The sequence below is a fragment of the Zea mays genome, chromosome 1, assembly GCF_902167145.1.
Source record: "Zea mays cultivar B73 chromosome 1, Zm-B73-REFERENCE-NAM-5.0, whole genome shotgun sequence".
Classification (NCBI taxonomy): Eukaryota; Viridiplantae; Streptophyta; class Magnoliopsida; order Poales; family Poaceae; genus Zea; species Zea mays.
Genome location: NC_050096.1, coordinates 213,827,342 through 213,850,556, shown reverse-complemented (window position 1 = coordinate 213,850,556; position 23,215 = coordinate 213,827,342). Strand labels below are relative to the sequence as shown.

At 47.3% G+C, this 23,215-nt stretch overlaps 1 pseudogene; it reads right to left on the bottom strand.

Moving 5' to 3' along the window:
* Positions 1-523: 523 nt before the first annotated feature.
* LOC118473145 (homeotic protein knotted-1-like) lies at positions 524-21,770 on the bottom strand (annotated as a pseudogene).
* Between the last annotated feature and the right edge of the window lie 1,445 nt (positions 21,771-23,215).

The following is a 23,215-nucleotide window of genomic DNA, read 5'->3' as shown; positions in this document are numbered from 1 at the left end:
GATGGTTTCGCCGGGCCACGCGCGAGGCGCCTCGATACCGCTGCCTCGGTTCAAAAATCCACCTTCTCTGTCTTCTACTACGGCCCCGAGGAGGCGCAGTACTGGCGCGAGCGGCGGTTCGACTTTTTCTGTACCTAGGAACCGACGCCCAAGGAGTATGACTTGTGGGCATGAGCCCCCGTGTCATAGACTGGGCCGCTTTGGTGCACGTCGGGCAAGATTTTCTGTGGCGTCTTGGGGCGCGAGCGGGAGAGTCTGCCTTGAAAAGGGATTCAGCCCGCGCGTAGTAGTTACACATTCGCATTCTCTCCCAATTGATGCGCCCTTTCGCCTCCGAGTTCTCCGCGCCCCTTTGCATTCGCGCTCTTCAGCTTTCTGCCGCCCCAGTCGCCATGGCCTCGCTAGTTCATCCCGAGTGTTTCTAGTCCGAGGGGGCACTCAACGTGGTGCGCAACCTGCTCGGATGGAGCGTGCCGGCATTCGCCGGAAGGATCCGCGCTGGGGAGTTCGTGCTCTTCGTCTCCTACCTCTCCTGCGGGTTGTTTGTAGGGGTGGCCCTCTTCTGCCAATGCTCAGGTGAAAGGATGTTGCGCAGCGACCTTCCGGAGATGGAAAGTGAGTTGAGTTGCGACTCCACCCTTCGCATGAACTCCATCGCCTCTCGTAGCGGCCTCGTCAGCTCCTCCCTGAACTTCACCAGCATCTCATGGTACGCCTCCATGAACTGGCCCAGCTCCGGCTCCGTCGCAGCGGCCTGGCTGTCGAGCGCCGTGCGCTGCCGTGCCTCCACCTCCTGCGCTATCTCCATAGGGAAACGACGACGAGGGTTCCAGGCGGCGCAGGCGGCACCGGGGCCCCCGGCGGTGGAGGCGACAAAGAAGGCACTTGAAGATCTCCAGGCGGGAAGCGACTTGAAGATCTCCCACGATGATGAGTAGCTAGATCTGCAGATAGAAGGCAAGGGTCCCGCTGGGAAGCGGCTTGTAATATTTTTTGGTCTTTGTAAGATACTTTTGGAAAGTATTAATCTAACAGTGACAGAACTTATCTGTATGCTATTTGTCTTTGCTATGTACGTCGTTACCAACTTCTCCCTGGTACTTGGTGAGAGCACCTAGAGGGGGGGTGAATAGGTGATCTTGTAAAATCAAACACTAATAGCCACAAAAGCTTAATTTAAAGTGTTAGTACGGCTAAGTGGTTGAAAGACGGGTTCTTGTGGACAAAACAATCATAGAGAAAGCAATCACAAGAGACACACGATTTTTATCCCGTGGTTCGGCCAAGTAACACTTGCCTACTTCCACGTTGTGGCGTCCCAATGGACGAGGGTTGCACTCAACCCCTTTCAAGTGATCCAATGATCAACTTGAATACCACGGCTTTCTTCCTTATAGTCTTCTTCCCGTTTGCGAGGAATCTCCACAAAGTGGAGCCTCTCGCCCTTACAATATTGATTACAAAGAACGCACAAGAGTAAGGTTGGGAAGAGCAACACACACAAGTCTCAAATACGCAGCACAACCACGCACACAAGTCACAACTTGAGCTCAAAACACAACACACGGAGTTCACAACTCAAATGGAGCTCAAATCGTTAACACAAAGAATCGAATGCGTGGAGTTGGAGTCTTAGGATGCTTAGTGAATGCTTGAGTGACTCCTCCATGCGCCTAGGGGTCCCTTTTATAGCCCCAAGGTAGCTAGGAGCCGTTGGAGGCCAACTTGGAAGGCCAAACTTGCCTTCTGTCAGGTGGTGCAACGGACAGTCCGGTGCACCACCGGATAGTCACTGTAGCTGTCCGGTGTGCGATCTCCTTCCTTTTCTGGCGCATCCGACTGTTGGTCCTCGAGGGCGGTTGGCGCACCGGACACTGTCTGGTGCACACCGGACAGTCCGGTGTGCCCAACCGACCGTTGCTACGGGCCACGCATCGACCGCAGATTGCGCGGCCGACCGTTGGCGCTGGCGACCGTTGGCTCACCAGACAGTCCGATGCACCACCGGACAGTCCGGTGAATTATAGCCGTACGCCGCCGTCGAAAACCGAGAGCGGGGAGTTCACCGTGGACCAGCCTGGCGCACCAGACACTGTCTGGTGCACCACCGGACACTGTTCGGTGCACCTGACCAGAGTGCTGTTTGGCTGCACACAGCCAAGTCTTCTCCAATTTGTTTCTTTTCTTCTCTGCTCAGTTTTTAACACTTATACAAATACATTAGTATACAAAAACCAATCACTAAGTCTAGAAACATACCTTGTTATATGATTTGCACTTCTTGCTTGTTTAGCACATTGTAACTCACTCACTATGTGTTGGACACTTAATCACCAAAACATTATAGAAATGGCCCAAGGGCACATTTCCCTTTCAATCTCCCCCTTTTTGGTGATTTATGCCAACACATTAAAAAGCAACCAAAAGAAGTGCAACATCAATGCAATTTAAGACCAAATTGTTTTTTACTATAATTTGGCATATTTGGATCGCTCTTTGCCACCACTTGGTTTGTTTTTGCAAATCAAATTCATTTTCCTATCTCTAAGTCAAATACACTTGTTTGGGCACATAAAGAGTTATTCCAAGAGTAAAATTGATCAAGTGCCAAAAACTCCCCCTTTTTCCCATAATCAAAATTCTCCCCCACAAGAGGCCAAATTTTGCATTAAGAGTATTTTGGATAAATAAAAAATTCTAACTCTATTATTTTTGAAATTCACAACTGGTAGCTAATTCATTTGCTTTGGCCTTAATTTCTCCCCCTTTGGCATTAAGCACCAAAACAGGATCATTATTGGCCCATTAACCCCATTGCCTCACCAAAAATGTCAATTAAGAGCAAAAAGGCAATGGAAGTGAGTACACTAATACCGGATTGCAGTGGAAGTCTTTGCATCGTCCAAGTTCACCTTTCCCTTTCAAGGCACTTTTGAGACTACATCAAATATACTCAAGCACAAAGGTTAGTCTCAAAATGGTCAAGTTGTAGCACATCTCCCCCTAAATATGTGCACCATTCACACATGGACTTGTGAGGTCCGGGGATCCATTCCACAACTTGAACACCATAAATAGGCAACAATTCATATGAAGTAACATGATCAAGGCATAGAACACATGTATGCTATAGATCAATCCAAGTTACGTGAATCTAAGACATTTAGCTCACTACGCAACCTGCAAAAGGTTTTCTCATCCAATGGCTTGGTAAAGATATCGGCTAGTTGGTTCTCGGTGCTAACATGGTACACTTCGATATCTCCCTTTTGCTGGTGGTCCCTCAGAAAGTGATGCCGGATGTCTATGTGCTTAGTGCGGCTGTGTTCAACAGGATTATCCGCCATGCGGATTGCACTCTCATTGTCACATAGGAGTGGGACTTTGCTCAGATTGTAGCCAAAGTCCCGGAGGGTTTGCCTCATCCAAAGTAGTTGTGCGCAACACTGTCCTGCGGTAACATACTCGGCCTCAGCGGGGGATAGGGCAATGGATGTTTGTTTCTTGGAACTCCAAGACACCAGGGACCTTCCTAGAAATTGGCACGTCCCTGATGTACTCTTCCTATCAACCTTGCACCCGGCATAATCGGAGTCTGAATATCATATCAAGTCAAAGGTAGACCCCTTTGGATACCAGATTCCGAAGCAAGGCGTAGAAACTAAATATCTAAGAATTCGCTTAATGGCCACAAGGTGACATTCCTTGGGGTCGGATTGATATCTAGCACACATGCATACACTAAGAATAATGTCCGGTCTACTAGCACATAAATAAAGTAATGACCCTATCATAGACAGGTATGCCTTTTGATCAACGGACTTACCTCCTTTGTTGAGGTCAACATGCCCGTCAGTTCCCATCGGTGTCTTCGCGGGCTTGGCGTCCTTCATCCCAAACCGCTTGAGAAGATCTTGTGTGTACTTCGTTTGGGAGATGAAGGTGCCGTCCTTGAGTTGCTTCACTTGGAACCCAAGGAAGTAGTTCAACTCACCCATCATCGACATTTCAAACTTTTGAGTCATCACCCTGCTAAACTCCTCACAAGACTTTTGCTTAGTAGAACCAAATATTATGTCATCGACATAAATTTGGCACACAAAAAGATCACCATCACAAGTCTTTGTAAAAAGAGTGGGACCGGCTTTCCCAACCTTGAAAGCATTAGCAATTAAGAAATCTCTAAGGCATTCATACCTGGTCGGGATACCTGTCATAGAGCGCCTTAGAGAGTCTGAACACATGGTCGGGATACCTGTCATCCTCAAAGCCAGGGGGTTGTTCCATGTAAACCTCCTCCTTTATTGGCCCGTTGAGGAAAGCGCTCTTTACGTCCATTTGAAACAACCTGAAAGAGTGGTGAGCGGCATAGGCTAATAGTATTCGAATATACTCTAGCCTAGCCACAGGAGCAAAAGTCTCCTCGAAATCCAAACCAGCGACTTGGGCATAACCTTTTGCCACAAGTCGAGCCTTGTTTCTTGTCACCACTCCATGCTCGTCTTGCTTGTTGCAAAACACCCACTTGGTTCCCACAACATTTTGCTTTGGACGTGGCACCAGGCTCCAAACTTCGTTTCTCTTGAAGTTGTTGAGCTCTTCCTGCATGGCCAACACCCAATCCGGATCCTACAAGGCCTCTTCTACCCTGAAAGGCTCAATAGAAGAGACAAACGAGTAATGCTCACAAAAGTTAGCTAATCTTGAGCGAGTAGTTACTCCCTTGCTTATGGCACCCAGAATCTGATCGATGGGGTGATTTCTTTGGATCGTCCCTCGGACTTGAGTTGGAGGGACCCGTGGTGCTTCTTCCTCCATAACTTGTCCTTCTTGTGCTCCCCCTTGATCACACTCCTCTTCTTGATGTACCCGTCCATCATCTTGGGTTGGGGGATGCACCAGCGTCGAAGAAGAAGGCTGGTCTTGCTCCTGTTGTTCCTGTGGTCGCACATCACCAATCGCCATCGTGCGCATTGCGGCCGTTGGAACATCATCTTCATCTATGTCATCAAGATCAACTTGCACTCTTGAAGAGCCATTAGTCTCATCAAATACAACGTCGCTAGAGACTTCAACCAAACCCGATGATTTGTTGAAGACTCTATACGCCTTTGTATTTGAGTCATACCCTAGTAAAAACCCTTCTACTGCTTTGGGAGCAAATTTAGAATGTCTACCTTTCTTCACCAGAATGTAACATTTGCTCCCAAATATATGAAAGTAAGAAACGTTGGGTTTGTTACCGGTAAGGAGTTCGTAGGAGGTCTTCTTGAGAAGGCGATGCAGATAGAGCCGGTTTATGGCGTGGCAAGCTGTGTTCACAGCTTCCAACCAAAACCGCTCGGGAGTCTTGAACTCTCCAAGCATTGTCCTCGCCATGTCAATAAGCGTCATGTTCTTCCTCTCTAGCACATCATTTTGTTGTGGTGTGTAGGGAGCGGAGAACTCGTGCTTGACGCCTTCCTCCTCAAGATACTCCTCAACTTGTAGGTTCTTGAACTCAGACCCGTTGTCGCTCCTTATCTTTTTCACCTTCAGCTCAAATTCATTTTGAGCTCTCCTTAGAAAGCGCTTTAGGGTCCCTTGGGTTTCTGATTTATCCTGCAAAAACAACACCCAAGTGAAGCGGGAAAAATCATCAACAATTACAAGACCATACTTACTTCCCCCGATGCTAAGGTAGGCGACGGGTCCGAAGAGGTCCATGTGAAGAAGCTCCAGTGGTCTTGATGTTGTCATCACATTCTTGCTGTGATGAGTGCTTCCCACCTGTTTTCCTGCCTGACGAGCTGCACAAGGTCTATTTTTCTCGAAACAGACATTGGTTAGTCCTAACACATGTTCTCCCTTTAGAAGTTTATGAAGGTTCTTCATCCCAACATGTGCTAGACGACGATGCCACAGCCAGCCCATACTAGTCTTAGCTATTAAGCATGCATCTAGATCGGCCCCCCTCTTTCGAAAAATCAACTAAGTAGAGTTTGCCGTCTAATACACCCTTAAAAGCTAATGAACCATCACTCCTTCTAAAGACAGATACATCTATATTTGTAAATAGACAATTATAACCCATGTTACATAATTGACTTACAGACAATAAGTTGTACCCGAGCGATTCAACTAAGAACACATTGGAGATAGAATGCTCGGATGTAATGGCTATCTTTCCCAATCCCTTGACCTTGCCTTGATTCCCATCTCCAAAGATAATCGTATCTTGGGAATCCTTGTTCTTGACGTAGGAGGTGAACGTCTTCTTCTCCCCCGTCATGTGGTTTGTGCATCCATTGTCGATAATCCAGCTTGAGCCCCTGGATGCATAAACCTGCAAGGAATTTAAGCTTGGGTTTTAGGTACCCAACTCTTGTTGGGTCCTACAAGGTTAGTCACAATAACTTTTGGAACCCAAATGCAAGTTTTGTCTCCCTTGCATTTAGATCCCAGCTTCCTAGCAACTACTTTTGCATTCTAACATGAAAGAACAAAAGAAGTGTTGCACGCATGGAAAACAGTAGTAGATTCATTGCACATTTTACTAGGCACATGATGCACAACATGATTTCTCCTAGGCCTACTTCTACCATGAACAAAAGTAGAACTAGAGGCAAACATAGCATGTGAATTAAAAACATCATGATCATAGCTTCTATTATAATGAGTATTCCTAGAAAATTGAGAGCGCCTAGAAAATTTTCTATCATAAATGTAGGCATGACATTTTTGAGAACTTCTAGCCATAGGAGCTTTCCCTTTCTCCTTGTTGAGAGCGGGAGCCTTTTGGCTTGTTAAGTTCTTGGTTTCCTTTCGAAAACCAAGTCCATCCTTAATGGAGGGATGTCTACCAATAGTGTAGGCATCCCTTGCAAATTTTAATTTATCAAAATTACTTTTGCAAGTCTTAAGTTGAGCATTAAGGCTTGCCACCTCATCATTTAATTTAGTAATAGAAACAATATGTTTGTTACAGGCATCAACATCAAAATCCTTGCATCTATTACAAATAACAACATGCTCAACACATGAACTAGTTTTGACTTCCTCTAGCTTAGCATTTAATTCATCATTTGAACTCTTTAAACTAGAGACTGATTCATGGCAAATAGACAATTCAGAGGATAACATTTCATTTATCTTAATTTCTAAGGCAAGGGATTTTTACACGCTAATAAATTTGTCATGTTCCTCATATAAAATGTCCTCTTGTTTTTCTAACAATCTATCCTTTTCATTTAGAGCATCAATTAATTCATTAATTTTTTCTACCTTAGCTTTATCTAAACCTTTAAATAAACTAGAGTAATCTACTTCATTATTAGAAGATTCCTCATCACTAGAAGAATAGTACTTAGGTGTATCTCGAATGCTTACTTTCTTCTCCTTGGCCATGAGAAACGTATGGCGTTCGTTGGGGAAGAGCGAAGTCTTGTTGAAGGCCGAGGCTGCCAATCCTTCATCATTGGAGTCAGATGAAGAGCAGTCCAAATCCCATTCTTTTGCAAGGTGCGCCTCGCCCTTCGCCTTCTTGTAAACCTTCCTTTTCTCCCTCTTCCCATACTTTTCTTGTTCCTGTTCATTATCATTATCGGGGCATTGAGCTATAAAATGACTAGTCTTACCACATTTGAAGCAGGAGCGCTTTCCCTTGTTTTATTCTTGGAGGGGTATTCTTTGCGTCCTTTGAGCGTAGTCTTGAAACGCTTGATGATAAGCGCCATCTCATCTTCGTTGAGGCCGGCAGCCTCCACTTGAGCTACCTTGCTTGGTAGTGCCTCCTTGCTGCTAGTTGCCTTGAGCGCAACGGGCTGCGGATCGTAGATAGGCAGGGGACCGTTTAAGGCGTCATCTACATACCTTGCCTCCTTAACCATCATGCGCCCGCTTACAAATTTTCCGAGTATCTCCTCGGGCGTCATCTTTTTGTACCTGGGATTTTCACGGATAAGATTCACAAGATGGGGGTCAATAACTGTAAAGGACCTGAGCATGAGTCGGACGACGTCGTGATCCATCCATCTTGTGCTTCCATAGCTTCTAATCTTGTTGACCAAGGTCTTGAGCCTGTTGTAGGTTTGTGTTGGCTCTTCTCCCCTGATCATGGCGAATCTCGCTAGCTCGCCTTCCACCAGTTCCATTTTGGTGATCATTGTAGCATCATTTCCCTCATGTGAGATCTTGAGGGTGTCCCAAATTTGCTTGGCATTGTCCAAGCCACTTACTTTATTATACTCGTCCCTACAAAGAGATGCTAACAACACAGTAGTAGCTTGGGCATTCTTATGGATTTGCTCATTAATAATCACAGGATTATCCGTACTATCGAAATGCATTCCATTTTCCACTATTTCCCAAATGCTAGGATGGAGAGAAAATAGATGACTACGCATTTTATGACTCCAAAATGAGTAGTCATCTCCATCAAAGTGTGTAAGTTTTCCTAGAGGAATAGATAGTAAATGCGCATTTGAATTGTACGACATGCGAGAATAGTCAAAAGAGTAGTTTTGATTAACCGTTCTCTTTTTCGATGAGTCATCGTTGTCGTTGTCTCTTGGTGAAGAAGAGGAGGTGTCACTGTCATAGTAAATGATCTTCTTGTTGCGCCTCTTCTTCTTCCCGTCCCTCTTCTTGTGACTTGATCCTGAGTCAGTGGGCTTGTCGTCCCTTGGCTCGTTGAAGAGGGACTCCTTCTCCTTGTCATTGACCACCATCCCCTTTCCCTTAGGATCCATCTCTTCGGGCGGTTAGTCCCTTAAGTGAAGAGTATGGCTCTGATATCAATTGAGAGCACCTAGAGGGGGGGGGTGAATAGGTGATCCTATAAAATCAAACACTAATAGCCACAAAAACTTAATTTAAAGTGTTAGTACGGCTAAGTGGTTGAGAGACGGGTTCTTGTGGACAAAACAATCATAGAGAAAGCAATCACAAGAGACACGCGATTTTAATCCCGTGGTTCGGCCAAGTAACACTTGCCTACTTCCATGTTGTGGCGTCCCAATGGACGAGGGTTGCACTCAACCCCTTTCAAGTGATCCAATGATCGACTTGAATACCACGGCTTTCTTCCTTATAGTCTTCTTCCTGTTTGCGAGGAATCTCCACAAAGTGGAGCCTCTCGCCCTTACAATATTGATTACAAAGAACGCACAAGAGTAAGGTTGGGAAGAGCAACACACAGAAGACTCAAATACGCAGCACAACCACGCACACAAGTCACGACTTGAGCTCGAAACACAACACACGGAGTTCACGACTCAAATGGAGCTCAAATCGCTAACACAAAGAATCGAATGTGTGGAGTTGGAGTCTTAGGATGCTTAGTGAATGCTTGAGTGACTCCTCCATGCGCATAGGGGTCCCTTTTATAGCCCCAAGGCAGCTAGGAGCCGTTGGAGGCCAACTTGGAAGGCCAAACTTGCCTTCTGTCGGGTGGTGCACCAGACAGTCTGGTGCACCACCGGACAGTCACTGTAGCTGTCCGGTGCGCGATCTCCTTCCTTTTCTGGCGCATCCGACCGTTGGTCCTCGGGGGCGGTTGGCGCACCGGACACTATCCGGTGCACACCGGACAGTCCAGTGTGCCCAACCGACCATTGCTACGGGCCACTTGTCGCCCGCGGATTGCGCGGCCGACCGTTGGCCCTGGCGACCGTTGGCTCACCGGACAGTCCGGTGCACCACCGGACAGTCCGGTGAATTATAGCCATACGCCGCCGTCGAAACCCGAGATCAGCGAGTTCACCGCGGACCAGCCTCCACCGGACAGTCCGGTGCACCTGACCAGAGTGCTGTTTGGCTGCACACAGCCAAGTCTTCTCCAATTTGTTTCATTTCTTCTCTGCTCTGTTTCTAACACTTAGACAAATACATTAGTATACAAAAACTAATTACTAAGTGAGAGCACCTAGAGGGGGGGTGAATAGGTGATCCTGTAAAAACTTAAACTTATAGCCACAAAACTTGGTTAAGTGTTAGCACAATGGAATTAAGTGGCTAAGGACCAAGCTCTTGTGAAACACAATGGTCACAAAGAAAACAAGCACAAGAGACACGATGATATATCCCGTGGTTTGGCCAAGTAACACTTGCCTACTCCACGTTGTGGCGTCGCAATGGACGAGGGTTGCACTCAACCCCTTTCAAGTGATCCAATGATCCACTTGAATACCACATTTGTTTTCTTTCTTATACTCTTTCCCGTTTGCGAGGAATTTCGACAACTTGGAGTCTCTCGCCCTTACAACAAAGATCAAACTGAAAGCACTAGAGTAAGGGAGGGAAGCAACACACACAAATCCACAGCAATACGCACACACACAGCCAAGACTTGAGCTCGAATGAATCGCAAAAAGTTCACCACTAGAACGAAGCTCAAATCACTAAGAAAGTCAATAAAGTGTGCAGAGACGGAGTGTGGTAGATTTAGAATGCTCAAAGTATGCTTGGATGTCTCCTCCATGCGCCTAGGGGTCCATTTTATAGCCTCAAGGCAGCTAGGAGCCGTTGGAGGCAATCTGGGAAGGCAATTCTTGCCTTCTGTCAGGTGGCGCATCGGACAGTCCGGTGCACCACTGGACAGTCTGGTGCACCACCGGACAGGCACTGTTCAGTGTCCAGTGCAGATCGCCTTCCTAAAATGGCACAACCGACCGTTGCAGAGTTGTAGCCGTTGGCGCACCGGACAGTCCGGTGCACCCTGCCGACCGTTGGAGCAGGCCACGCGTCGCCCGCGGATTTGGCGGTCGACCGTTGCGCTAGCGGCCATTGGCTCACCGGACAGTCCGGTGCACCACCGGACAGTCCGGTGAATTATAGCCGTACGCCGCCGACGAATTCTCGAGAGTGGCCAGTTCGCCAGAGCCTAGCCTGGCGCACCCAGACTGAGCAGCAGTTGGCTGTACACAGCCAACTCTTTTCCAATCCTTTTCTTTTCCTGATTCTAGCACTTAGACAAATTTATTAGTACACAAAAACCAATGTACTAAGTCTAGAACCATACCTTCTTTTCGATTTGCACTTCATCCATCATTTGGCATATAATTACTCACTCAATATGTGTTGGGCACTTAATCACCAAAATATACTAGAAATGGCCCAAGGGCACATTTCCCTTTCAATCTCCCCCTTTTTGGTGATTTATGCCAACACATCAAAAGCAACAAATGAAAGTGCAACATCAATGCAATTGAGAACAAAAATAGTCTTTGACAAGATTTGACATATTTGGATCGTTCTTCGCCACCACTTGGTTTGTTTTTGCAAATCAAATTCATTTTCCCATCTCTAAGTTAAACACACATGTTTAGACACAAGGAGAGATAATCCAAGAGTAAAAATGATTAAGAGCCAAAAACTCCCCCTTTTTCCCATAATCAAACATTCTCCCCACAAGAGACCAAATTTTGATAGTAAGAGTTATTTTGACAAATCAAAAGTTCTCCTCTACTCTTTTTCAAAAATTTCACAAGTGGTAGCTGATCCATTTGCTTTGGCCTTATTTTCTCCCCCTTTGGCATCAAGCACCAAAATGGGATCAATCTTGACCCTTTAACCCCATTGCCTCACCAAAATTGTCAATTAAGAGCAAAAAGGCAATAAGAGCATAGAGATGAACTTGGAGTTAATTACCCTCTCATCGGAGTGCAGTGGAAGTCTTGCATGGTCCAAGTTCACCTTTCCCTTTCAAGCCACCTTTGAGACTAGATTGAGTAAACTCAAGCACACAGTTAGTTTCAAAGGATCAAGTTGTAGCACATCTCCCCCTAAATATGTGCATCACTCATACATGGACTTTTAAGGTCCGGGGATTGCTTGCACAACTTGATCACCATAATTAAGCAATAATATGCATGAAGGAACATGATCAAAGACATAAAACACATGTATGCTATAGATCAATCCAAGTTATGCAAATCTAAGACATTTAGCTCACTACGCAGCCTGCAAAAGGTCTTCTCATCTAAAGGCTTGGTAAAGATATCGACTAGCTGGTTCTCGGTGCTAACATAAAACACTTCGATATCTCCCTTTTGCTGGTGGTCTCTCAAAAAGTGATGCCGGATGTCTATGTGCTTAGTGCGGCTGTGTTCAACAGGATTATCCGCCATGCGGATTGCACTCTCATTGTCACATAGAAGTGGGACTTTGCTCAGATTGTAGCCAAAGTCCCAGAGAGTTTGCCTCATCCAAAGTAGTTGCGAGCAACACTGTCCTACGGCAACAAACTCGGCCTCAGCGGTGGATAGGGCAATGGAAGTTTGTTTCTTAGAACTCCAAGACACCAGGGACCTTCCTAGGAATTGGCACGTCCCTGATGTACTCTTCCTATCAACCTTGCATCCAGCATAATCGGAGTCTGAATATCCAATCAAGTCAAAGGTAGACCCCTTTGGATACCAGATCCCGAAGCAAGGCGTAGCAACTAAATATCTAAGAATTCGCTTAACGGCCACAAGGTGACACTCCCTTGAATCAGATTGAAATCTAGCACACATGCATATGCTAAGCATAATATCCGGTCTACTAGCACATAAATAAAGCAAAGAACCTATCATAGACCGGTATGCCTTTTGATCAACGGACTTACCGCCTTTGTTGAGGTCAACATGTCCGTCGGTTCCCATTGGAGTCTTTGCGGCCTTGGAGTCCTTCATCCCGAACCGCTTGAGCAAATCTTGCGTGTACTTCGTTTGAGAGATGAAGGTGCCGTCCTTGAGTTGCTTCACTTGGAACCCAAGGAAGTAGTTTAACTCACCCATCATCGACATCTCAAATTTCTGAGTCATCACCCTGCTAAACTCTTCACAAGACTTTTGGTTAGTAGAACCAAATATTATGTCATCGACATAAATTTGGCACACAAATAAGTCACCATCACAAGTTTTAGTGAATAGAGTTGGATCGGCTTTCCCAACCTTGAAAGCATTAGCAATTAGAAAATCTCTAAGGCATTCATACCATGCTCTTGGGGCTTGCTTAAGTTCATAGAGCGCCTTAGAGAGCTTACACACGTGGTCGGGGTACCGTTCATCCTCAAAGCCAGGAGGTTGCTCTACATACACCTCCTCCTTGATTGGCCCGTTAAGGAAAGCGCTCTTCACATCCATTTGGAACAACCTGAAGGAATGGTGAGTGGCATAGGCTAATAGAATGCGAATAGACTCTAGTCTAGCCACAGGAGCAAAAGTCTCCTCGAAATCCAAACCTGCGACTTGGGCATAACCTTTTGCCACAAGTCGAGCCTTGTTCCTTGTCACCACTCCGTGCTCGTCCTGTTTGTTGCAGAACACCCACTTGGTTCCCACAACGTTTTGCTTGGGACATGGCACCAGGGTCCAAACTTCATTTCGCTTGAAGTTGTTGAGCTCTTCCTGCATGGCCAACACCCAGTCCGGATCTAGCAAGGCCTCTTCTACCCTGAAAGGCTCAATAGAAGAGACAAACGAGTAATGCTCACAAAAATTAACTAATCTAGAGCGAGTAGTTACCCCCTTGCTTATATCACCCAAAATCTGGTCGACGGGATGATTCCTTTGAATCGTCGCTCGGACTAGAGTGGGAGGGGCCTGTGGTGCTTCTTCCTCCATAACTTGATCATCTTGTGCTCCCCTTGATCACATGCCTCTTCTTGATGAACTTGTTCATCATCTTGAGTTGGGGGTGCACCATTGTTGAGGAAGAAGGTTAATCTTGCTCTTTTTGTTCCTGTGGTCGCACATCTCCAATCGCCATGGTGCGTATTGTGGCCGTTGGAACAACATCTTCATCTACATCATCAAGATCAATTGCTCTCTTGGAGAGCCATTAGTCTCATCAAATACAACGTCGCTAGAGACTTCAACCAAACCCGATGATTTGTTGAAGACCCTATACGCCTTTGTATTTGAGTCATAACCTAACAAAAACCCTTCTACAGCTTTGGGAGCAAATTTGGAATTCCTACCTTTCTTCACTAGAATGTAACATTTACTCCCAAATACACGAAAATATGAAACGTTGGGTTTGTTACCAGTTAGAAGTTCGTACGACGTCTTCTTGAGGAGGCGATGAAGGTAGACTCGGTTTATGGCGTGGCAAGCTATGTTCACAGCTTCCGACCAAAACCGTTCGGGCATCTTGAATTCACCAAGCATTGTCCTCGCCATTTCTATAAGCGTCCTGTTCTTCCTCTCTACCACACCGTTTTGATGTGGTGTGTATGGGGCGGAGAACTCATGCTTGATTCCTTCCTCCTCAAGGTTCTCCTCCACTTGAAGATTCTTAAACTCGGACCCGTTGTCGCTCCTTATCTTTTTCACCTTGAGCTCAAATTCGTTTTGAGCTCTCCTTAGGAAGCGCTTTAGGGTCCCTTGGGTTTCTGTTTTATCCTGCAAAAAGAATACCCAAGTGAAGCGGTAAAAATCATCAACAATAACAAGACCATACTTACTTCCCCCGATGCTGAGGTAGGCGACAGGTCCGAAGAAGTCCATGTGAAGTAGCTCCAAAGGTCTTGATGTGGTCATCACATTCTTGCTATGATGAGAACTTCCCACCTGTTTACCTCCTTGACAAGCTGCACAAGGTCTATCTTTTTCGAAAGTTACATTGGTTAGACCTAACACATGTTCTCCCTTTAGAAGTTTATGAAGGTTCTTCATCCCAACATGTGCTAGACGGCGATGCCACAGCCAGCCCATGCTAGTCTTAGCGATTAAGCATGCATCTAGAACAACCTCCTCATTCGAAAAATCAACTAAATAGAGTTTGCCGTCTAGTACACCCTTAAAAGCTAACGAACCATCACTCCTTCTAAAGACATACACATCTACATTGGTAAATAAGCAATTGTAACCCATATTACATAGTTGACTAACGGACAACAAGTTATACCCGAGCGATTCAACTAAGAACACATTAGATATGGAATGCTCGGATGAAATAGCTATTTTTCCAAGTCCTTTAACCTTGCCTTGATTCCCGTCTCCAAAGATGATCGAATCTTGGGAATCTTTGTTCTTGACGTAGGAGGTAACATCTTCTTCTCCCCCGTCATGTGGTTTGTGCATCCGCTATCGATAATCCAGCTTGAGCCCCTGGATGCATAAACCTGCAAGACAAATTAAGCTTGGGTTTTAGGTACCCAACTCTTGTTGGGTCCTACAAGGTTAGTAACAATAGCCTTAGGGACCCAAATGCAAGTCTTGTCTCCCTTGCATTTGGCCCCCAATTTCCTAGCAACCACTTTCTTATTTTTACATGAGAGTACAAAATCAGTGTTGCAGGTATGAAAAACGGTAGCAGATTCATTTTGCATTTTCCTAGGCACATGACGAACAACATTGTTTCTAGGCATATTTCTACTATGCACAAAGGAAGAACTTGAAACAATCATGGCATGTGAATCATAAGCATTATAACTCCTATTATAATGAGCATTCCTAGAAAATTTTCTATCATAAATAAATGCATGATTCTTTTGACTACTACTATCCATAGGTGCCTTCCCTTTCTCCTTGTTGAGAATGGGAGCCCTTTGACTTGTTAAGTTCTTGGCTTCCCTTCGAAAGCCAAGCCCATCCTTAATTGAGGGATGTCTACCAATGGTGTAGGCATCCCTAGAAAATTTTAATTTGTCAAAGTTATCTTTGCAAGTCTTAAGTTGGGCATTAAGACTTGCCACTTCATCATTTAATTTTGCAATAGAGGTAAGGTGCTCAACACATGCATCAATATTGAAATCCTTACATCTATTACAAATCATAACGTGCTCTACACAAGGACTAGATTTATTAACTACTTCTAGATTAGCATTTAAATCATCATTCAAAATCTTCAAGCTAGAAATAGATTCATTGCAAATAGATAACTTAGAAGATAGTAATTCATTCCTTTTAATCTCTAAGGCAAGAGTCTTTTGAACACTAACAAGTTTGTCATGTTCCTCATACAAGATGTCCTCTTGCCTCTCTAGCAGTCTATCTTTTTCATTCAATGCATCAATCAACTCATTAATCTTTTCTACTTTAGCTCTATCTAATCCTTTGAACAAGCTAGTGTAATCTACTTCATCATCACTAGAGTCCTCATCACTAGAAGTAGAGTACTTAGGAGTTTCTCGAGCGTTTACCTTCTTCTCCTTTGCCATTAGGCAAGTATGGCACTCGTTGGGGAAGAGCGACGATTTGTTGAAGGCCGAGGCGGTGAGTCCTTCGTTGTCGGAGTCGGACAAAGAACAATCCGAGTCTCACTCTTTGCCAAGTTGCGCCTCGCCCTTCGTCTTCTTGTAGGCCTTCTTTTTCTCCCTCTTCCCATGTCTTTCGTCTCCCTGGTCATTTTCATTATCGGGACATTGAGCAATAAAATTACCTGTCTTACCGGACTTGAAGCAGGAACACTTTCCTTTTGCCTTGTTCTTGTTTGAGTACTCATTGTGTCCCTTCAATGCGGTCTTGAAGCGCTTGATAATGAGGGCCATTTCATCCTCATTTAGCCCGGCCGCCTCAACTTGCGCCACCTTGCTAGGTAGCGCCTCCCTGCTACTTGTTGCTTTGAGAGCAACAGTTTGAGGCTCGTAGATGGGCATTGGACCATTCAATGCCTCATCAACGTATCTTGCTTCCTTGATCATCATACGCCCGCTTACAAACTTTCCGAGTATTTCCTCGGGCGTCATCTTCGTGTACCTAGGATTTTCACGAATCGAGTTCACAAGATGAGGATCAAGGACGGTGAAGGACCTGAGCATAAGTCGGACGACGTCGTGGTCCGTCCATCTCGTGCCTCCATAGCTCCTAATCTTGTTGACCAGGGTCTTGAGCCTGTTGTACGTTTGGGTTGGCTCCTCCCCCTGATCATTGTGAACCTTCCCAGCTCGCCCTCCACCAACTCCATCTTGGTGATCATGGTGGTGTCGTTCCCCTCATGAGAAATCTTGAGGGTGTCCTAAATTTGCTTGGCGTTATCCAAGCCGCTCACCTTGTGGTACTCGTCCCTGCACAAGGATGCTAGCAAAACAGTAGTAGCTTGTGCATTTTTATGGATTTGCTCATTAATGAACACGAGATTGTCAGTACTATCAAAAAGCATTCTGTTTTCAACAATCTCCCAAATACTTGGATGGAGAGAGAATAGGTGACTACGCATTTTGTGACTCAAAAATGAGTAGTCTTCTCCATCAAAGTGCAGAGGTTTTCCAAGTGGAATTGAAAGTAAATGAGCATTTGAGTTGGACGGAATTCGAGAATAATCAAAAGAAAAGTTTGAGTTAACCGGTTTCTTTTTCTCATCATCGTCGTCTCTTGGGGAAGAAGAAGACTCGTCGCTGTCGTAGTAGACGATCTTCTTGACGCGCTTCTTCTTCTTCCCATCTCTTTTCTTATGACTTGAGCTAGAATCTGAGGGCTTATCATCTCTTGGCTCGTTGACGATGGACTCCTTTATCTTGTCGTTGACCACCATCCCCTTTCCCTTAGGATCCATCCCTTCGGGCGATTAGTCCCTTTCGTGAAGAGAACGGCTCCGATACCATTTGAGAGCACCTAGAAGGGGGGGTGAATAGGTGATCCTGTAAAAACTTAAACTTATAGCCACAAAACTTGGTTAAGTGTTAGCACAATGGAATTAAGTGGCTAAGGACCGAGCTCTTGTGAAACACAATGGTCACAAAGAAAACAAGCACAAGAGACACGATGATATATCCCGTGGTTCGGCCAAGTAACACTTGCCTACTCCACGTTGTGGCGTCCTAATGGACGAGGGTTGCACTCAACCCCTTTCAAGTGATCCAATGATCCACTTGAATACCACGGTTGTTTTCTTTCTTATACTCTTTCCCGTTTGCGAGGAATCTCCACAACTTGGAGTCTCTCGCCCTTACAACAAAGATCAAAGTGAAAGCACTAGAGTAAGGGAGGGAAGCAACAAACACAAATCCGCAGCAATACGCACACACACAACCAAGACTTGAGCTCGAATGAATCGCAACAAGTTCACCACTAGAATGGAGCTCAAATCACTAAGAAAGTCAATCAAGTGTGCAGAGACGGAGTGTGGAAGATTTAGAATGCTCAAAGTATGCTTGGGTGTCTCCTCCATGCGCCTAGGGGTCCCTTTTATAGCCCCAAGGCAGCTAGGAGCCGTTGGAGGCAATCTGGGAAGGCAATTCTTGCCTTCTGTCGGGTGGCGCACCGGACAGTCCGGTGCACCACCGGACAGGCACTGTTCAGTGTTCGGTGCAGATCGCCTTCCTAAAATGGCACAGCCGACCGTTGCAGAGTTGTAGCCGTTGGCGCACCAGACACTGTCCGGTGCACGCCAGACAGTCCGTTGCACCCTGTCGACCCTTGGAGCGGGCCACGCGTCGCCCGCGGATTTGGCGGCCGACCGTTGCGCTGGCGGCCGTTGGCTCACCGGACAGTCCGGTGCACCACCGGACAGTCCGGTGAATTATAGCCGTACGCCGCCGACGAATTCCCGAGAGTGGCCAGTTCGCCAGAGCCCAGCCTGGCGCACCACCAGACTGTCCGGTGCACCCAGACTAAGCAGCAGTTGGCTGTACACAGCCAACTCTTTTCCAATCCTTTTCTTTTCCTGATTCTAGCACTTAGACAAATATATTAGTACACAAAAACCAACGTACTAAGTCTAGAACCATACCTTCTTGTCGATTTGCAATTCATCCATCATTTGGCATATAATTACTCACTCAATATGTGTTGGGCACTTAATCACCAAAATATACTAGAAATGGCCCAAGGGCACATTTCCCTTTCACTAAGTCTAGAAACATACCTTGTCATATGATTTGCACGTCTTGCTTGTTTAGCACATTGTAACTCACTCACTATGTGTTGGACACTTAATCACCAAAACATTATAGAAATGGCCCAAGGGCACATTTCCCTTTCACTTGGCCCCCTGGGATGTAGGCTCGACATGTCGAGGCTGGATGCCAGTATACTTAAGAAAGAATTGGTGACCTGGCCCCTAGGAGGTAGTCTCGACTGGGACCTGGAACCTGCATACAACCTTGGCTAGGAAGCTTTAGTAGTGCACCCATAGGACCCACTAACTGGTATCTTTTATCCTTTGATTCACGCAACAGGACCTGCAGGATTTAGACCGGGAAGCCAATCCGTGTGTCCGGGCCCCTGGATCATAGCTCCAAATACTAGGGCACCCGTCGCAGAGTGGTGGAGCGTGTAGGCTTAGGGTACGGCACCAGGCTAAGCGGCTACATAGCTCCGGACCACCCCAGGGGACGTGTATCCGTTCTCTAGAACCAGACCCCAGGTTGCCGGACCCACAGGACTATAGTTCCAAATACTAGGGTACCCGTCACAGAGTGGTGGAGCGTGCAGGCTTAGGGTATAGAACCAAGCTAAACGGCTACACAGCTCCAGACCACCCTAGGAGACAAGTACCCGTTCTCTAGAACTGGCCCCCAGGCTGCCGGACCCCCCCTACCGAGGGATCCCAAACTGCAAGCCTGGCTACTCAATTCGGATGTCATTATACCAGCAAGGGTGGGAACTGTATGGGTGGGTTAGACAAAAAATGATGCTCGTAAATTGAAGCAAAATAAGACCATCACAAAAACAAATCTGGGGGTGAATCTTTTCTTTATAACTTGATATTCATGAGCGTAGGCCAACAGACCGGGTTTATGAGGGCGGACCTCACCGAGCTGGCGTACATATATGCGCAACTTAGTTACAAAGGAACAAAACTGAATCCCCAGGCTTGTTTTTATGGGAAAACTTATGGAGATGCTCTATGTTCTAGGGATTGGGAAGAGGCTCTCCTTCAGTTGTAGCAAGGCGGACACTCCCGGGTCGGCATATTTCTGTCACCTTGAAGGGTCCTTCCTAGCTGGGGGAGAGTTTGTGGAGCCCTTCTCGGTTCAGTGCTCGCCTTAGGACCAGTTCCCCGACCCTGAGTCCCTACTATGCACAAACCGTTGGTGGTAGCGGCTGAGCACTTGGTTGTACCGTGCATTTCGGATCGCCGCTTGCCATCTGCGCTCGTTAATGAAGTCTACGTCCTCACGCCATAGCTATTCCTGCATAGACTCATCAAACGACTGGACCCGTGGGGAGCCCATAAGGATTTCCGGGGGAAGGCAGGCTTCGACCCCGTAGACCAGGAAGAACGGGGTCTCCCCGGTAGCTCAGCTAGGTGTTGCCACCGGTGTCGGAGTCTTTGGTGAAAACATCCTTTAGGACCCCCTCGGGTGACTGATACCCGAGGTCCCGTTCTCCCGTGGCCACCTTACTATCGTCAACCCTCTCCTTGCCAGGTCGGCAACAAGGCGAGGAGCCATCCATGGACGTCTGCTCGTGCCGCTTGCTGACGCGCTTCACGAGCTTGATGATCTCGCGACACTTCGAGGCGCTGTGGCGACTATTGGGGTGCACAGAGCATGTGTCGCTGTTGCCTCCCTGTGGCCGGGGGCGCTTGGTGCACTCGCTCCGGCCCCCAGTCGCACCTGCGACGATCAGAGCGACAGACTGCGGCTTCTCGTGGCCGCGATTCTTCTTCTTTTTCTTTTTGCCTTCCTTGATGACGGCTACCGAGCCACCCGTCTGGGCAACCCCGATCTGTGGCGCCGAGTGCCATGCACGGCCCTCGGCAGCTCTGGCACACTTGTCGGCCAGAGCGAAGAGTGTGGTGACAGTCTCCACGTCATGCGTGGCTAACTTCTCCAACATCTTTCCATCACGTACTCCCTGGCAGAAAGCGGTGATGATGGAAGCATCGGAAATACGAGGTATAGTGCCTCGTACCTTGGTGAAGCGGGAGATAAACGCCCGGAGAGTTTCCCCGGGCTCCTGCCTCACTGCGTGGAGGTGGGCCTCCACACCATGCTACTGATAAGCGCTGGCGAAGTTCGCTATGAACCGCGCACAGAGGTCTTTCCAGGAGTAGATCGATCCCGGGGTAAGGTTCATGAGCCAAGTCCGGGCTGGCCCAGACAAGGCTACGTGGAAATATGTTGCCATTACAGCGGTGTCTCCACCTGCTGTCGTAATGGCGGTGACGTACACCTGCAAAAATTTCGACGGGTTTGACGTACCGTCGTACTTTCCCGGCATATGTGGCCGGAACTTGGATGGCCAAGTTGTCGTGCGGAGACGATCCGCCAGAGCGGCGCAGCCCACGTCGGCCAATGGGACACCCGCCTGGATCCGGGCGCCCGTTGGAGTTTGTGGTGCAACCGCAGCGAAGTCATAGTTGAGGTTGCGACCCTCAACATTTTGTCGGCGCTCACACGCCCTCTCAAGAGAGATGCGGGCATCCTCGCCCGCACGCCTGCGGTTGAGTTCTGCCCGCAGGTCATCAGACCTCTCCAGAGAGACTGGAGCGTCCTCTCCCGCACGCCTGCGGTTGAGCTCCGCCCACAGGTCCTCGGTCGGTGCGGCCCTCACCGAGGGTGAGCACACTGATGCCAACGCCTCATGTTGACGCCAGGTAGACCGAGGCCTGGGCCTGGCTGAGCAAGAATGTGCCATGCCGAGCAGACGGTCGACATCGTCGCGCCACTGCTTCATGGCCCTCGGCGAGGCCGTGGAGCTAGGAGGGTGAAGCAGCAATTCTCTGGCCGCAGACAGCGCCCCAGGCACAGCCCTTGACGCTCTGGACGCCTGCGCAGGAGTGTGCTATCGCGCAGAGTGCACAGCCATAGCACCAGGCGCAGGGCGGTTGGTGGCCCGTGGTGTGGAAGACGCAGCCTCTTCCTCCACCGGGAAGTCCTCGGGCATGAAATCATGGTGCTCGACGATGTGGACCATGGCGTCGAGTAGAAAAACAAGCAAAAAACCTAAAGCCTAAGCCCCTACCTGGCGCGCCAAATGTCGGAGAGGAAATTCTCCGGCCGGGTGGCGGAACGCACCCACCCTAAATCCTAAGATGAGGAGGGGCCTAAGTGTTTTGCCTGCTAGATGGATTCAGGATGAACACAAGAATACACAAGGGTTTAGAGTGGTTCAGGCCGCCTGTTGGAGACTTGTTCTCAAATGCTATGAATCAAGAACAAGGCAACATAAAATGTTAAATACCAAAAGCCCTTCGTCCTCCTAACCATTATTTCCCTTCGGATATAATGAATTTAGGACGAAGGTAATGAAGAATATTCAAACAAAATACATAAGGTAATACGATTTCTGTAAACATTATTATTAATATACTTTTATTTATATTACTTATGTAGACAAAGACAAGTTACAAATGTACCTTCGGCTTGAAGGAGAGAAAGTACAAGTGTGGCACAAAAGTGAATGCCAAGTCAGCGTGAACAGTATGGGGATACTGTTCATCTATTTATAGGCACGGGTCGCAGCCCATGCAAAATTACATTAATGCCCTTTACATTTATCAATAACTCTATGATAATTCTTCGAGGTCTAATCTGGTTTTTCATCTTTAAGTCGGTTTCCTTTTCCGCCGTTATCCTGAAGCTCTTCTACACACAGCTTCGGCTCTGCGCTAACCTTCGTGTTCTTTGTGCTTCTTCATACTGTGGCTCTGATCCGAGTCCGAAGATACCTGTTAATGTACTTCCGAAACATTGTTAAATCATGTTTTTGAGGACCTTCGGAAACCGAAGGCCCCCAACACCGCCGGAGCTTAATACCCTACTCCACTGTGTGTTGTATTGAGCTTGAGAGCTTGTATGAACTTGTGAGTCTGAGAGTCTAAGTGAGCCTGTAAGTGGATCTGTGTGTGTCTGCCTTGTAACGTCATGTGCCCTCCCTTTTATAGCTCAAAGGGGAAATGTACAAGGATACTGAGCCCCGACATGTGGGCCCAGGGGCAAAATGGAAGGAAGTAACTAATGCCTGTAATGCCTGGGTGATCTCCGAGCGCCATAATGTCCGTAGTGCATATTGTATTGATATGTTGCGACTGCTTCCTCGGTAATGTGCGGGTGATGGTGTGCATAGTGTACGCCGCAGCATGGGCATACTGCCTGCCAGCGGAATGGACAGGCACGCCGCCTGCGGGATGGCCTGGTCACCACTCGTCAGAGGAGTGGACAGGGCACATTAAATGCTAAGGAGGCACATTGCCTGCCAGTGGAATGGACAGGGCTCATTAAATGCCGAGGCGACACATCACCTGCCAGCGGAATAGACAGGTGGCGCGCCTTATCCGCAATAAATGCAGAGACCGCGCGGCCCAGAGGCCTTACGTCAGGCTCCGCTCGCTGGCTTACGTCACGGGCAGTAGGCCACGT